At 42.2% G+C, this 15157-nt stretch overlaps 1 protein-coding gene across 9 annotated transcripts in view; it reads right to left on the bottom strand.

The window, feature by feature from the left end:
- LOC124002038 (ras association domain-containing protein 8-like) overlaps positions 1 to 15157 on the bottom strand; it is a 71557-nt gene that overhangs the window by 29824 nt on the left and 26576 nt on the right. For 5 of the 9 annotated variants that reach the window (XM_046309263.1, XM_046309268.1, XM_046309276.1 and 2 more), the window contains one exon: positions 1551 to 1642. The exons of 1 other annotated variant lie outside the window; for it this stretch is intronic. The gene's annotated coding sequence lies outside the window, so the exon portion shown is untranslated. Of the gene's footprint in view, positions 1 to 893; positions 1337 to 1550; positions 1643 to 15157 lie in introns of those variants that run through there. 3 more of the 9 variants (XM_046309296.1, XM_046309287.1, XM_046309322.1) reach the window with 2 other exon arrangements.

The following is a 15157-nucleotide window of genomic DNA, read 5'->3' as shown; positions in this document are numbered from 1 at the left end:
ATCTACATTCGACAGAGCACAAAAAACTCAGTACAGGTTTTCCTCAAATGACCAGCATCAAAGCCCACACCGACACACAGCCTCCATAGGTACTCCACAGCTGTTCATAGAGGGGAACACGCACACACACATTCACAAAGACACACCTACTTGCTGTACGTCAGACCTTATAATAAAGGATATGGGAAAACTTTCCGCATGTGCTTTAGGATATGAATCCGATCCAACGCCTTCCCCTTAGGCAGTGAAAAGCAAGGAGCGGTATGGGTGGATGTGTGCCCACACTAACTGCGCTACATGCTAATTCAAATCTATCCCCGCCCCTCAGAGAGAAAGCACTGTTGGCACCAAGGCCCAAAACTATTATTGTACAATCACTGAGAGAGAGAGAGAGTATCCCTTGTCACTGAGTAGTCACATGGAAGAGAGGAGAACAATGAGGAACAAAGGCCAGTGTACAGCACACACACCCTCAAAGATGATGCACGCACACACACACACACACACACACACACACACACACACACACACACACACACACACACACACACACACACACACACACACACACACACACACACACACACACACACACACACACACACACACACACACACACACACACACACACACAGAGAGTTTCAAATGCATTCTCTTTTCTCTTTCTCTATGAAACACAAACATTAAAACTGAATCTCTGTTCTCCCTAATATCCTCGCTCACAGGCAAACACACACACACAGTCCTTGACACATCAACAGCCAGTACCAGTGTAAGTATCACCCCCAGCCTCCCTGAAGTAAACAGTGTGATAATGAGTGTCATTCTGGCGGTCTGGACAGTGGGCAGTGCCCTAGCGACGGGAACGGCTCTGCCTGCTGTGCCACTCTCACCTCCGGGCAGAGACAGTAAACAGCTGGCACCAACCACCCTGGTCCCATCTGCACTTTGGAGAGACTCATTGTTACAATGGTCACAATATATTCCTCTGGGTTCCTCTTGCTGTGCACCCCAGAGACACTGATTGCTGCTCCTATCGGTAATGTACAACAACATAGTCTGTCACAATGGGCTCCACATATTTATGTCGTCCTCACGCTCGCTTTGTTTGTTCGGCTTGACACTCATTCCCAGCTTTGTTGGTTCTGTCCGTGTTGTCAGGCCGTCTGTTTTGTGACCATTCTGCCCCATGTGGGACAGCGATAACGCTATAATAAAACTGTTGATTCAACTTTTTATTCCTCCAACATCCATTCCCTCTATTCTTCTTCTGTCCCTCCATCGTTCAGAGCAGCTCCACAAGTGAGAGAGATTAGACTAATAAAACAGCCAATTATGTCAAATCATCGTCATCTGCATCCAGCAGGGTTCTGACAACATAACCGGATGTCTCCACTACAGAGCATGTATAGAAGAAAAGGTGACACACACGTCCAGTGGTTTGGAGCAGGTGCTAGAGGTCAAGGCACAGGCTCAGCAAAAAAAATTAAAGACTCAAGAGTCGAGAAACATTACAAAATGTTGTTTCAATGAATCACATGGGAGCGTACCGTAGATCTGAGTGTGCAGTCTTCTTGTACCTTTTTTGTTGTTGCAACAGTCCAGAGCAAGCAGCCCAGCAGTTTCTAACTTCCTTGGATGTCTGAGGAGGAGAAAGACAAGATGCTGTCACATTCTGACACTCTAAACATAGACATAAAAAGCCCACAAAACTGCCTGCTGCAGTAGGCCATACCTAAGCATATGTGTTCACATGCAGAAGTGATTAGCAGTAGCTTTGTCCTCCTACAGAGCTGCACTCACTGACTGACTGACTGACTGACTGCAGTAGAGAACAGGGAGTGGTCACAGGCCCTGGAGGAAATAAGATCTGTGAACTCAAGCCTCCACATGCTGGCCTAAAAAGGACTTTAATTCCTGGAGAACTTTTCAAACAGGACCACACCTCAGACTCGAGCGGATTAACCTTTACGGTCTGTGACAATGTAATAAAGAGGTTTGAACAACAACAAAACCTCAACGAAAGGTTTAGTTTATTAGGAGGTCTTAGCGGTCCCTGTGTGTGGAGGTAGAGGCAGGTTTTTTCTCCTGATTCACAGTCTGTATAGCTGTGTGTGTCACGTTTTTTCTCTTACACAGAGGTGGCCAGGCTGCTCTGGCCTCTCTAGACAGCCTGGTCTCATAGACTAGACGTACCATAGTAAAAGTACATTCGGGACACTCAAATTAGCATGATACTGTATGTTACGTTTGGTATGGTTACACAAGACAGAAGGTTACTTGAGTAAATAACGAAAGTAAGTTGCTTAGTCGGTCAGGTTGATGGGTGGAGGTATAACGCAAACGTCTAGCAACCCAAAGGTTACATATTCAAATCTCATCACGGACAACTTTATAATTTTTGGTAATTAGCAATTTTGCAACTACTTACTACTTTTTAGCTACTTTGCAACTACTTAGCATGTTAGCTAACCATTCCCCTCACCTTAACCTTAACCCTGTAACCAACTCCTAAACTGAACTTTAACCCTAACCCTAATCCTAACCCCTAGTCTAGCTAATGTTACCCACCTAGCTAACATTGGCGTTAGCCAACTAGCTAACGTTATTCACAAAACTTGGAATTGGTAACATATCATATATGTTTTGCACATTTGTAACATATTGTACGAATCGCAATTCGTCACATATCATATAAATTGTAATACGTAACATATCATACCAAATGGATGACAGACATCCAAAATGAATACACACCATACGAAATGTAACATATCATACTAATTGGCATGTTCCGGATTTACATTTAATTTGTTATATCTACCCCTGAGTCCAGGTTGGACACATCTTGCTAATTAGACTGAGCAGTTGCCTGGTTTTCCAGCGAATGGAGCGCAGAAACAACTCATGAATAATGCATTTCACAGCACATTAATTTGGCAAATATTTCTCTGAACAAATCCCAAACACATGTGACTGATTGGCAGAACCTCTTTGAAAATATCCCCTCTGTCTGTCTGTGGTAGCACTATTCAGATGCTAATGACTTAGCAGGAGGCATCATAAACTGTGGTAATAAGTGGTTTCAGCCACTCGTATAGAAGATCACTTCACTGCTACAGACATCAATATCAACTCATTATACTGATTGGCTTGCTGAAGCCTTATGTCCTCCAGGTTTGTGGGTTTATTTGCTGCAAGAATTAAAACATTTTTTTATAATAAATGTGTGTTCTCAAAGCCTGTCAACAGCGTTTTAGTGGTAAGTTAATAATGTGGACACCTGTGTCTCTACGGCTCTGTGAAATGGCAAGGCATATGCCAGCCAGGCATTGTTGAGCAACAACTCACTCAGTTTAAAAGATGCAGAGTAACCATCCAGTTGGATACATATAAACCAACAGTAGCAACATATAGTATAAACACCAACAACGATAAGGCTAACGGACAGACGGACAGAGACAGACACACAAGACATTCAGAGTGTCAGTCCTGCAGCCGAACAGCACAATGTGAAAACCACAGTCTGGGTGAAATCCCAAAGATCATCAACTAGCTACCAAGAATGGCAATACTGACAAAGGAGTTGATTTCTCGTCATCACCAGTCAGAGACAATCAGTGGGACAGTGACTTGATGGCAGGTTTCTACTCTAAACCACAGAAAAAGCACACATTTGGGCAAAACGGTTTATATAGTCATGCCCAATCAGAGGTTATGGTGTGGTTTAATCATACCAAGAGAATAATATAGGTTTTGCTCACACTAATGACTCATCCACTCACTGGCCTGACTAAATTCACTGTTTTTGGCTGATTTAACTAACTCAACAGTTTACCCCTCTATGTTCACTAGACCAGTGTTTTCCAAATGGTGGGTCAGGGACAACTGGTGGGTCACAGCTGATTCCTTTTCAGTCGTTACATACCACTTCTCCATACTATGTCATGTATTTCCTGTGAATCTAGTAATGTTTTATTCCCCTGTTCAGAGAGATTTCTCTGTCACTTGCATTATTTACCAAACAGTACTGATAAAGTAGCAGGTGGCCACTAGATTCGGTAGTTCCTGCTATACTGCCACACTCTTATCCATTGTGCTGGTCAATTGTGTTTATTAAATAGATCACAACATTTCCTTTGCAACTTTGGGTAGAAAACCAAAAGATGTGGCTCATTATGAAAATAAATTGTGTTGTCATCTTCACAATTCAAGCCAGTCCTCCTTGAAAGTAATTCAGTTTGTCCTTCTTTTAAACTTAATCACAACAATGGAGCCGGAGAAGAAGGCTGACGTTTTATGTGTCCCCAACCGATTGTGTTTTTGTTCGTATCTTTACATTGTTTGTAACTTGTTTTTTAACTTATTTTGTACATAATGTTGCCGCTATCGTCTCTTATGACCTCAGGACTGCGATTACTCACCATGGACTGTCAGAATAATTGTTTTCCTTTAACGAGTCTGATGAGCCCGACGCGAACAATGTATTGCTTTCTCGGGAACAGGCCCAGATCCCTGTGATTTGCGTGAAGAGGAGGCAGAGCAAAAGGGGCCAGAGGGTGGGCTGCCTTCTGAGAATTCGTAGGCGATCATATAAACCCCCACTTCCTTCCATTCTGCTAGCAAACGTGCAATCTTTTGAGAATAAATCATTGACATAGGCGGAAGATTAAACTACCAACGGGACATTGAAATTATAATATGTTATGGTTCAAATGGTTGTGGCTGAATGGCAAAACTATCAACAAACAGCTGGCTGGTTATACGATGTATCGGCAGGATAGAACAGCGGCGTGTGGGAAGACAAAGGGAGGCGGACTATGTATATTTGTAAACAACAGCTGGTGCACGATATCTAAGGAAGTCTCAATGTTTTACTCATCTGAGGTAGAGTATCTCATGATAAAACGAAGACCACACTATCTACCTAGAGAGCTTACATCTATATTCTTCGTAGCTGTCGATTTTCCACCACAAACCGATGTTGGCACTAAGACCGCACGCAATGAGCTGTATACAGCCATAAACAAACAGGAAAACTGTCATCCAGATGTGTCGCTTCTACTGGCCGGTGACTTTAATGCAGGGAAACTTAAATCTGTTTTACCTCATTTCCCACCAGCATGTTAAATGTGCAACCAGAGGGGGGGGGGGAACTCTGGACCACCTTTACTCCACATACAGAGACACATACAATGCTCTCTTCGCCCTCCATTTGGCAAATCTGACCATAATTCTATCCTCCTGACTCCTGCATAAAAGCTAAAATTTAAGTAGGAAGCACCAGTGACTAGATCAATAAAAAAGTGGTCAGATGAAGCAGATGCTAAGCTACAGTACTGTTTTGTTAGCACAGACTGGAATATGTTCCAGGATTCCCCCAATGGCATTGAGGAGTACACCACATCAGTCATGGGCTTCATCAATAAGTGCATCGATGATGTCGTCCCCACGGTGACCGTACGTACATACCCCAACCAGAAGCCATGGATTACAGGCAACATCCGCACTGAGCGAAAGGCTAGAGCTGCTGCTTTCAAGGAGCGGGACTGTAACCCGGAAGCTTATAAGAAATCCTGCTATGCCCTCCGACAAACCATCAAACAGGCAAAGCGTCAATACAAGACTAAGATCGAATTGTACTACACCGGCTCTGACACTTGTCGGATGTGGCAGGGCTTGCAAACCATTACAGACTACAAAGGGAAGCACAGGCGAGAGCTGCCCAGTGACATGAGCCTACCAGATGAGCTAAACTACTTCTATGCTCGCTTAGGGCAAATAACACTGAAACATGCATGAGGGCACCAGGAGATCCTTAAGACCGTGTGATCACGCTCTCCACAGTCGATGTGAGACCTTTAAACAGGTCAACATTCACAAGGCCACAGGGCCAGACGGATTACCAGAATGTGTACTGCGAGCATACGCTGACCAACTGGCAAGTGTAATACCAACATGTTTTAAGCCTGCCTAAATGTCTACCGACCCATAGCACTTACGTCTGCAGCCATGAAGTGCTTTGAAATGCTGGTCCAGGCTCATATCAACACCATTATCCCACTCCAATTTGCATACCACCCCAACAGATTCACAGATGATGCAATCGCTATTGCACTCCACACTGCCCTTTCCCACCCGGACAAAAGGAACACCTATGTGAGAATACTATTCATTTACTACAGCTCAGAGTTCAACATCATAGTGCCCTCAAAGCTCATCAATAAGCTAAGGACCCTAGGACTAAGTACCTCCCTCTGAAATTGGATCTTGGACTTCCTGACTGGCCACTCCAGGTGGTAAGGGTAGGTAACAACACATCCGCCACGCTGATCCTCAACCCAGAGGCCCCTCAGTGGTGGGTGCTCAGTCCCCTCCCGTACTCCCTAATCACTCATGACTGCACGGCCAGGCTTGACTCCAACACCATCATTAAGTTTGCTGATGACACAACAGTGGTAGATCTGATCACCGATGATGATGAGACCGCCTATAGGGAGGAGGTCAGAGACCTGGCCGTGTTGTGCAAGGACAACAACCTCTCCCTCAACGTGATTAAGACAAAGGAGATGATTGTGGACTACAGGAAAAAGAGGGCCGAGCACGCCCTCATTCTCATCAACGGGGCTGCAGTGGAGCAGGATGAGAGCTTCAAGTTCCTTGCTGTCCACATCACCAACAAACTAACATGGACCAAGCACACCATGACAGTCGTGAAGAGGGCACGACTAAACCTATTCCCCCTCAGGAGACTGAAAAGATTTGTAATGGGTCCTCAGATCGGCTATGAAAAGCCAACTGACATTTACTCCTGATGTGCTGACCTGTTGCACCCCCTGTGATTATTATTATTTCACCATGCTGGTCATTTATGAACATTTGAACATCTTGGCCATGTTCTGTTATACTCTCCACCCGGCACACCCAGAAGAGGACTGGCCATCCCTCATAGCCTGGTTCCTTACTAGGTTTCTTCCTAGGTTTTGGCCTTTCTAGGGAGATTTTCCTAGCCACAGTGCTTCTACACCTGCATTGCTTGCTGTTTGGGGTTTTAGGCTGGGTTTCTATACAGCACTTTGAGATATCAGCTGATGTAAGAAGGGCTTTATAAATACATTTGATTTGTGTCCAGGAAACGGATCCTTTGTGTGCTGTTTATTCCCTTCAAAAAGGGCCTGGGGTTAGTCACTGCTAGACCATTCCTGGTGAACAACCAAACAATTAGGCTACAGCAGTTCTAATGCTTTCAATGTTGTGGTCTATAAGGGTCTTCAAATGGTAAAACTCCCAAACACACACTGTATAGTGTTTTGCTATTGTAACGGTATTGGGTTGAAACTACTTTTTAGTCCTTAGCTCATTTCTCCTTCAAAGTTTGGGGCTTTTAGGAAAAGTGTTCATATGAGAATTGCATAGGGATAGCCATCTCATAGATCGGCCACTTATTGGACTATTCAATGCTAGTTGGGTTTAAGCATTAGGTTGCTATTAGGACAAATTAATTTGTTTCATGGAGGACTAGCTTGAAATGTGACGATGACGACACAATTTATTTTCATAATGAACCAAATCTATTGGTGTTCTGCAAAAAGTTGCAAAGGGAATGGATTGATCTATTTAATAAACACAAGTGACCAGAAAAAATGGATAAAACAGTGTGGCAGTATAGCATGAACAGCAGCATATAGTGATGCTACTTTATGGTAAATAATGTAAGTGACTTCAATTATCAATTTCTCTGAACAGCGGAAAAAAACATCACAGGGAATACATGACATAGTATGGAGAAGTAATACTCCAAGCTACAGCTTTATAATACTTGTAAAACATAGAGAGCTAATACTGTATAGTGTTTGTTGGGGTGGGATTGGCATGGGGTGTGGGGGGGTCCGTTGTGTCTTTTGACCATTTCTTTGGGATTCCTCATGTCTTACTCAATGGCAGGAAGAAGTTTGGTACAATCCAGATGTTGGTGCTATATTTATTGAATATTATCTGAATACTATTGATTAAAATGTCCAATTTGGGTGAGATCAAGTATCTTAATTTCTCAGTGATCAAATTATATTTCTATAATGCTAACCGTACCTGTTACTAACTACAAAAAAAAAAGATTTCAGAACAATCTGAGATGGTGGGTGTCGAAATCCTCTTTCTTGTGCTTTTTGAGGTGGAACAACCCATCTGCTTCTGTTTAATTGGTGGGGCGGTAAAACTCTGTTTTAGGTGGGAGTTTGACAGACATCAGCAGGAAATACAGTTTGGGAAGAGCTGAACTATGTAGCAGGCCCAGTTTTAGTGGCTAATAAAGAAAACAATAGAGGCTTACTCATAGTTCCTCAGACCTACCTCATCCATAACTGACCTAACTGGATAAACACTTTATTCACTAATGTAAAGTATACAGCAGGCAACGTTTTTGTAAATAAATGAAGATGAAAAATAGAATGCTACTTATCGTGCCTCAGCCCTATACAGCCCCTCCACTGATATGAGAAACGGAGAAAGTGAGGAGTGACTGGTGTGGCTATTGAGCTCTACAGAGTACAGGAGGCCTAACTGTTAGCAGAGCTACTAGGCTACAGCCATAGACTGCTGATGGGCACCTATATGTGTAATTATACACTCTATACCTGACTCAGCACAACCGCAGGCCTGGAAGGGAAATCACACACACACACACACACACGATAAAACACATTCTGAAGTGGCTGAATTTGAATAACTGAAAAAGGAATAAGAGAGTAGAGAAAGAATGTCAGACAGAGAAGAGAAGGAAATTAGCCTAGATCAGAGTTTCCCAACTGGCCCCCAAAGTTTTCTGAGCAAAAACTATTCTTGACATAAAAGACTGTAAAAACACCCGCAAATCAGGTCCAAGTGATTCCCACGCATACTATATGTGATAATATACAAATGTAAGCAAGGTTTGAAATGATTATGTTTTAGTCAAATATTATATCTGTTTGGGCTGCTTACATGTCACTTTACAGTCTACAAGTTATTTGTAATTATGTTCCAGTCCCCTGACATCCATTCAAGAAAATAATTGTCTCGCTGCTGAATCTATTTGATGATCGCTGGCCTAGATCATATCATGTTGATGCTAGATTTGTGCCCAAAATCTAGGACTTAAATTAAGAACAGAGAGTTCTTTATTCCTACCTTAAGGATAAAAATGGTATCCTTAAATTGCACTAATGACAGCTCTATTCGTAAGCCCTGTCTGTCTGTCTGTCTGTCTGTCTGTCTGTCTGTCTGTCTGTCTGTCTGTCTGTCTGTCTGTCTGTCTGTCTGTCTGTCTGTCTGTCTGTCTGTCTGTCTGTCTGTCTGTCTGTCTGTCTGTCTGTCTGTCTGTCTGTCTGTCTGTCTGTCTGTCTGTCTGTCTGTCTGTCTGTCTGTCTGTGTGTGTGTCTGTGTGTCTGTGTGTCTGTGTGTCTGTGTGTCTGTGTGTCTGTGTGTCTCTGTGTGTGTGTCTCTGTGTGTGTGTCTCTGTGTGTGTGTGTCTCGGCCACCAGTACCAATGGGCTGGTCTCATTAGTAATTTAAGGCTCTTCCCATGTTTGCAAACATCAATAATTAAATCCATTTTTTCTTTTCCTTTTGGGGATTTAATGTTCCAGCAGTATGCTCCAAAATGTTCCAAATGATACCCATTTAAAGTGTTACAATGTTAAATATCAAACACGAAGTTAAAAGTTGTCTATAGCCTAAAACCAAACAACAAATGGAAAGACTTTTGGGATCCAGTCCAGACTAATGCAGGTGTGTATACTTTAACAGGGCTGGACAGACGGTAATAATATATGACTCCAAAACATGGAGTTGTCAGCTAGATGAATGTTATAACAGATGAGCTCTGTTCTGCATTCCACCCAGTTAGGTTACCTCCCAAGTCACCCAACCTGGCTGGGGCCATGCAATGTTAACAATAGGGCATTTCCGTGTAAAAATCCCCATGAGCGCTAGCATGTGAAGTTCATAGGAGAATAGACAATTTGGTGTCAAATGATAGATAAGAGTAGATGTTTGTGAAATTAAGGAATATATATACATTTTTCAACCATTTTCCATCCTAAATATTAAGAATAAGCAAAGGCTCTCATTTCTGGTAGAACAGACAGAAAAGGCTTCTTAGACAACATCTACCAGAAAAAGTCCTAAAAGATACTAGAAATACATCAAAAGACTGTGCCAAATAATATCAACATTTATATTTAGTTTTGCGGAAATGATTTACCATCTGTAATTTTAAGAAATATTACCAAGTGTCTTGTCTTTCTTTAAGATATTTTCTCATTTCTCTCTCTCATGAGGAGGGAGGATAATGAAAGTTCACAGAAGTAACAAGTCAAGGTAGACCTACCAATTATGTGATACTGTTTTTGCTGATAGCAATTTGGTTTAAGATTTATTAAGTGATTAAAACGTGCCGTTCTGTTACCAAATCGGAACTGAATTGGCTACAATAGGAATTCTTAATAGTCAGACACTAACCACAGTTGGGTCACATGCTACTGTCCTCCCTTCCACTGTCAGCTCATAACTGTTTTCTTTCTCTTTCTATCATGTTGTGGTCAAAGCAAGTGTATGAAACCAGTCTGGACACCCCCCCTCTTCTCTCTCCAGTTAATGTCACCTTGCTGACACCTACTCATGAACCCCCTCACTTTCCATTTACTGGAACTGAGCACCGACCGACTTTAGACATCTAAGGAAGGTGAAAAGGAAGGTGAAAAGTAGTTGAAATTTGGTCAGTCCAAATCTGAACCAATCATAGACATCTGTTTCACAAGTTTGGACACCACAGTACAGTACAAGAAAAGAAAATAAAAGTTCAGTAAAATACAGTACTGTACTGTAGAGTAGAGTACAGTTTAGTACAGTATAGTAAAGCACACTGGAGTAGAGTATAATTTACTGTACTCTACTGTACTGTAATGACCTATACTTTACTGTACTACTGTATTGTACTGAACGCTACTGTGCTCTACTCTGATGTCCAAACTTATGAAACAGAGACGTCTATGATTGTTACAGATTTTGTCCGGTTTGCCCAACAGCAACTCAACACTGGTTTCAATTCAACTGAACTCAGCTTAGTTTCTATGAGGACCTAGTTCCATTTCTTCTCCCTAACACGAGGGAAATATTTTTCAATGTTCCTAACCTGGGGTCATGCAATGGATACTGTAGTCAACCAACAGCAAGCTCAATCCCATGACACTAAACACGTCTTAGTTTCCTACGGATCCATTTATTCTCCTTCATTTCATCTCCTAAACACTAGTGAAACATTTATCAAAGTAATACACAGATTATGTAATAAACAGGTGTTATAGATTAACATGTGGCTCCCATGGTTAAGTTCAGGGATATGCAAACCTAACACACACATCTAATAATGGCCATGGGATAGTGGGATAGGAGCAAACACAACACAGGAATGTGTGTGTGTGGTGTGGTGTGGTGTGGTGTGTGTGAGTGAGTGAGTGAGTGAGTGAGTGAGTGAGTGAGTGAGTGAGTGAGTGAGTGAGTGAGTGAGTGAGTGAGTGAGTGAGTGAGTGAGTGAGTGAGTGGACCTTCAGGTGAGGTCTGTACTTGAAACAGGATTGTGAAAGGACAGAGGTAAGGTCGCGGGGGGAGTAAGGTATGGGTTTAGGGGCAGAAGGGGTTTAGTGAGAGGGGAGCCGAGTACGTGGATGTTTATGGATGCTACGAAGGTATTATTGTGTGGGTCATGCCGTGGGGATCTATAGGTGGATGTAGGGCTAAGAAGGGCTAAGGCCACTCATTAGGACAGATTTATAGAGTGGTGCGGAGGTGTCAGCCACAAATCTCTCTTTCTCATTAAACTGGGGGACGAGTAACGATTATCGCTCTCCAAGTGGCGGGGTGAATGGATGGAGAGGAGGATGTAGATTTATGGTGGAACTCTTTGTATCCTAGACACTTTAATGGAACAGGATTGTACATCTGCCTCGCTCTGTCCCAGCCCCAAAAACCTCACTTTCACCCCTCTTAACACACACAGACAGACACACACACACACACACAGACATGCGCATTTGCACACACTGAGATAAACCTGCAGTTTGGTTTACACACACACAGTCAGGGATCCATAGTTGACACTGGCCAGGCTGTTGAGATTGATTTATTCTGGGGAAGATATCTCAACCCCCTGCGAACCAGGAGGGAGACATGGGGGAGGGGTTAAGCTTTTCTTTGTGTATGCCTGGGATACATTTACAAAGTTAATTTCCACGCACACAGCTCAGGCACTTTTTAATATTTCAAAGCTAAAGTGTCTATGGTGGTACAACCAGTCCACAGTTAACAGTGCAGGGTGGAGATCTAGCCAATTTTGACATTGTGTCTGTGGAATCTAGTGGAAACCGCTTATTTTTATTGATTTTATTTTATCTTTATTTAACTGGGCAAGTCAGTTAAAACACATTCTTATTTTCAATGATGGTCTAGGAACAGTGGGTTAACTGCTTGCAACCTTCCGGTTACTAGTTCAACGCTCTAACCATTAGGCTACCCTGCCGCCCCAGGGTAGCCTAGTGGGTAGCCTCAATCCCGTCATCCGGTTTGACGGGATTGAAAATCACTGCACCATTTTAAGCACCGCCTTCACCAAATCCTGATTTGCTGTTTGTAATCACATAATCACATAATTCTACGTGATCCTTGACAGATTCTCACCGTTACATCTGTCCAGGGTTTCCAGGTCTATTTAACCTTTCCAGCCCAATGACCACTCAAAACCCACCCAAAAGGCGTGAAAACTAGCTCAACATTTGTTTTCCACAGCAAGAGAAGAGTTGCCACATTTAAACAATAATCCTTTTCCCATAACGTTATCGAGCCAATTAAGAAGGAATATCGAGGTAATCTGTAATGATATTAGAAGCAAAGTTTGGATAAGAACTATGACATAATAAACTCATTTTAATATGTCGCAAGAGAGAAAATAATTTGCCCTTATTAAACTCGCCAGATCATTTTCCATCAATGACTGTCGATTTTACTCATTTGACTGCTATGATTAAATGAGTTAATGTGTGGTCCTCACCGTGAAGCATTGAGGAGGAGGTGTGATAGTGTGGGGATGCTTTGCTGGTGACACTGTCAGTGATTTATTTAAAATTCAAGGCACAGTTAACCAGCAGGGTTACCACAGCATTCTGTAGTGAGGTGCCATCCCATCTGGTTTGCGCTTAGTGGGACTATCACTTGTTTTTCAACAGGGAAATGACCCAAAACACACCTCCAGGCTGTGTAAGGACTATTTGACCAAGAAGGAGAGTGATGGAGTGCTGCATCAGATGACCTGGTCTCCACAATCACCTGACCTCTACCCTATTGAGATGGTTTCGGATGATTTGGACCGCAGAGCGAAGGAAAAGCAGCCAACAAGTGCTCAGCATATGTGGGAACTCCTTCAAGACTGTTGGTTGAGAGAATGCCAAGAGAGTGCAAAGCTGTCATCAAGACAGGCAAAGGGTGGCTACTATGAAGAATGTATTGTTTACATTCTTAGTAAACAATTTGTTAAACACTTTTTAGGTCACTACATGATTCCAAATGTGTTATTTCATAATTTTGCTGTCTTCACTATTAGTATACAATGTAGAAAATAGTAAAAATAAAGAAAAACCCTTGAATGAGTAGGCGTGTCCAAACCTTTGACTGGTACTGTATAAATGAATAGGCTACTTGATGGCCAAAAGATGCAAATGTATAATTATCCACATTTAATGTTAGTTTAATTGAGGACTTTTCCCCATAACAGAAGCTCACGATGGAATTCCATAACTTCTGTTCCAATAACTTTGATTTAAAATTTCCACTTGTTAAATAGCCTACCTACAACTGGTAAAAAGTTGTCATGATGTGCACGTGTGCTGATCTGTCTCCTCTCGCTCACGTGACTCAGCCAATAGTGGACTAAGCTGTATGATGCAGTGATCTCTCAACACACACCTCCAGCCCTCCCACCACTCACTCAGCAACAGCCTGTCCCACTGCCTGATAGTCAGCAGTAGCAGGTCACACTGAATATATTTGGATTTGTTTAAGAGAAACACCATCCGCGGATGTTTAGATGTGTTACCTGTTCATGGAGAAAACGTTGACCTACTTCTATGATGTTCACAGATAATAGATCCCGGTTTAAAGGGGGGCTAAACTTTCTGATTTGGCCTCTGCTTGTTCTGTGCAACAGGGAGTGACAACTGAATGCAAGCGTCACAAACACAAGGAAAGTGCTAAAACAGTTCTAGCATTTCTGTCTACGGGTAACAGACTCGATCCGCTCAGTTTTACACCAACAAGAGTAGGACCAGCTCACCTGCTTTTACACTATGATCTATTAGATGTTCAATGTTTATTCTGTATTTGTTTGATTTAAAATGGAATAAGTTTCACCATATTAAAACGAGAGTTCAGTTCATGTTACAGGGTTTGACCTTAAAATGATGGACAGACGTAAATGAATCACTAAACACATTACATAAATAATCATCTTCAGAAATTATTTTAAAAAGCAACAAAAATAACTAGGACGTTACTATGATGGTGAAAACTTGGAGAAATGGTTAAGTGGGTTGAGCTCTTCATTGAAGTGACACAGGGTTGATGGAGGGACATGTCAAAATGCTGAATTTTGGCACTTTAGCAAGCCTTTAGTCATAAAATTGAATTCTCCATGTGGTCTATATTAAAGGGTGTTTCATTTAATATAACAGACTGAAAATATCAAAGGCACTCTTTTCATGGAACGACCCAGTTGCACTCACTCACCCTTCTAGATAACCTAAACAGTTAACCAGGTCTTATGTCTTGAAGTTGCCTAGGCTAGCTAGTGCTAGCTAATTGCTTTGGCCAATTAGCTTCAGCCGGCTGGTGGTGTGACATTGGATGGCCTATGTCTGGGGCTAGTTTGGGACCATCAATAAATTACATTTGGTCTTAATGGTGACTCCATGTTTACATAAAGGCTAAAAATACATCTAAAATAAATAAGTCTTCAACTCTACTTAGAGGCAAGTTTCACTTAAAATGAACCTTACAAATAGCAGTGTTGGGCAATTTGGAAAGCTACAGTCAGTCAATAAATTATAGAATAATACTTGTAGGAAAGGTTTTT

This window comes from Oncorhynchus gorbuscha, linkage group LG02 (assembly GCF_021184085.1).
Source record: "Oncorhynchus gorbuscha isolate QuinsamMale2020 ecotype Even-year linkage group LG02, OgorEven_v1.0, whole genome shotgun sequence".
Lineage (NCBI taxonomy): Eukaryota > Metazoa > Chordata > Actinopteri > Salmoniformes > Salmonidae > Oncorhynchus > Oncorhynchus gorbuscha.
The sequence above is the reverse complement of the archived record's forward strand: the minus strand, read 5'-3'. Positions and strand labels throughout refer to the sequence as shown.